The following is a 2,760-nucleotide window of genomic DNA, read 5'->3' as shown; positions in this document are numbered from 1 at the left end:
CGTTTGGAATCATATCGAGTCACCATCACATGCATCTTTCTCAAAGCACAAGCATATATCCTATTAATAATATCATAATAATACATATAATGTCACACCCATATAGCCCATTTTGTGGTCTTGTCCACAACCAATTATTTCCAACGGTGACACTCACTAGAACTTTTGTCTTCTTTATACTCAATATCAATATGGTGGAATAAATAGCCAAGGCTCTTAGTTTTGTTTATTGAGAACCTAGACTCCCAGCTAGTTTCTTTCTTTCTTTTATGCCAATCTATAATAATATTTTTGTATTTTTTCACAAGCCTCAAATTCGTCTAAGAGGAATTGAACTGCCTGATGAAGACATTTTGAAACTGCCTCCCCTTAGACTTTTCTATTACTACATCCCTCGTAAAGCACTTGGATAGACCCTCACCATTTGTTACATGTTTATTTCCATTTTATACATTAAGGATTGCCACCACACCCAATTTCTTTGTGCACAATTTTGAATTATATTTTTTCAGCAACTATTTCCTTTTTTCTTTCTAATACTCCATTGAGAAATTAGACATTTAACTTGCTCTCTACCACTCTTATTTTTTTTTGGACTGGGTATGGGTCGGACAGCCCCGACCCACACAAAACACACTCACAACACCAACCCAAATGGGTCACCACTAGAATCTAAGACTCTGAAAATTCAGATTAGTCCTGCTAACTACCTCTGCCTTTCTCACCTAACAGGCACTCCTAATCGTGAATGTCACTGTGATGTGTGATCTGCTTTTCATCCTTGAGGCTGTTTGGTGAGCGACGAGATCTAGGGAGAGAGAAAATTCTTCTGCTCTGGTGTTTGGTGGTGACGTCACCCAACTCTGGCGCTGCAAGAAGTGGTTCTGATCTTGCAGAAATGGCGGCCTGGTGATAGAAGACTGGCGATGCACATCTTCGAACAACACCTCTAATATCCCTGATTCATGCCTACGGCGCTAAGAATATAGAACCTCGAGTTTCCACCATGATTGAAATTGAGGGATGCCTCCACGGCTCCACTGGCTTGATTTCTTCCTACTTTCCGATGCCATTGCCGAACAATCAATGTCTTAGGAAATGCTGGCTCCAATCCACTACCGTTTTATTCAAACACTTAATTTTTTTTATACTTCCAAACTACCTATATTATTCAAACTCTTCTTTTGAATCTATTTACCTTTTGTTCCAACCAGCTCTCACACTATGTTTTTACCGCATTAGTCCCTATCTAATGAACACTCCCTAAACCTAATGCCAACTACCACAAATTAGATACAAATCTATAATATATGAACAAGTGGTTTACCGTCTTGGGTTCAACTCCACAAATCAGGCACATATCTTCCTCTTGGTTTATGATTCACCTTCTTTTTAATACATCATTTGTATTCAATGCCTTTGATAGCACAAACAATGTGAGCGTTTTCACTCTTGAAGACACTAATTCTTACCAAAAGTCATTAAAGATATGCTTCTTTTTGGGCACACCATGAGTCTTTCCAATAGCTACTTTTGATAAAAGACTTTGTAGAATATCTCCATCTGAACTATATATTCACGTCAAGTTATTCGTAACTTGCACAAAAGATTACTCTATCCAGCAAATATAGTAACTCATTTCTTTGTATTTTTTCACTTTTAAAAAACTCATTCACCGTCGAAAATTCTAAACCCAGAGCCAATTTATACACCACATTCACGGATACTATTCTTTTTTATTTGAGATTCGAAACAGTCTCAAAAATCTATCTTTAAAGCTGTGTTTGTTTATAGGTGCAAGACGTTAAAATAGAGACACTGAGACATAAAATTGTATTTAACAGATAAGATATAGATAGAGATATAAACAAACACATCTCTTACACGAAATTCTTGACGAGCCCGTTAGTTCTATCTAACCTTTGTTGGTAAGATTTCGAATTTCACTTCCCATTCTGCTGTTCTAAAAATTTTGGAATTTTAGGTTTAGTTTTTGAGAAATTTTTGTAATTTTGGGTATTTAGGTACACTCTAGTACTTGGTTACTATGGGGTTTTGTTCCCAAAACTGTTTGGTAAGGTAAGATTGCTCTTATCCCTTGTGAATTTGTGTATTTAGGAACCATAAGTATTGATTTGTGGTAAATTAATGTGTATAACTTGGGAAATTTGATTGTTGATGCTTGTTGGAGTTGATTGGTGATTTGTTGGTGATTAGAGGCTTGAATTGGACTCAACTTGGTTTATTGTGCATATTGGGAATTAGGCAATGTATGATTTTGATTTTCTCTATGTAATATGTAATATTTTTGGACATTTAGGCTAGTGGACCTTAGATAGGTTTGAATTTGATTGTTGACAGTTGTTAAATTGATAATGTGTGCTGATGTTATTGCTTGTGATGGTTTTGATGACTTGTGATGGGAATTGTTGCTGTTGAGGTTGAATTATTGTAATTATGAGAATTTTTGATGTGGTATGATAAATAATGCTTATGAGTAGTGAGATTGTGTTCAAGTTGTTAATATTGGAATATTGATGCACAAATTGTGGAATTGTTGAGTTTATGAAGGAGGAATTGATTGATATATGTGTTGAATTGGTTGAATTGTGATGGAAAGGTAAAGTATAGTATTTGATAGTGTTTTATGGTGAAATTGAATAGGCTTTGATTTGGTTTGGTGGTGAATTTTGCAAGTTTGAGAACCTAGTTAATTTTTGGTAAAAATCAGTTTTTAGTGAACTTTGACAGATCATAACT

Source organism: Arachis ipaensis, chromosome B03 (assembly GCF_000816755.2).
Source record: "Arachis ipaensis cultivar K30076 chromosome B03, Araip1.1, whole genome shotgun sequence".
Taxonomy (NCBI): Eukaryota; Viridiplantae; Streptophyta; class Magnoliopsida; order Fabales; family Fabaceae; genus Arachis; species Arachis ipaensis.
The sequence above is the reverse complement of the archived record's forward strand: the minus strand, read 5'-3'. Positions refer to the sequence as shown.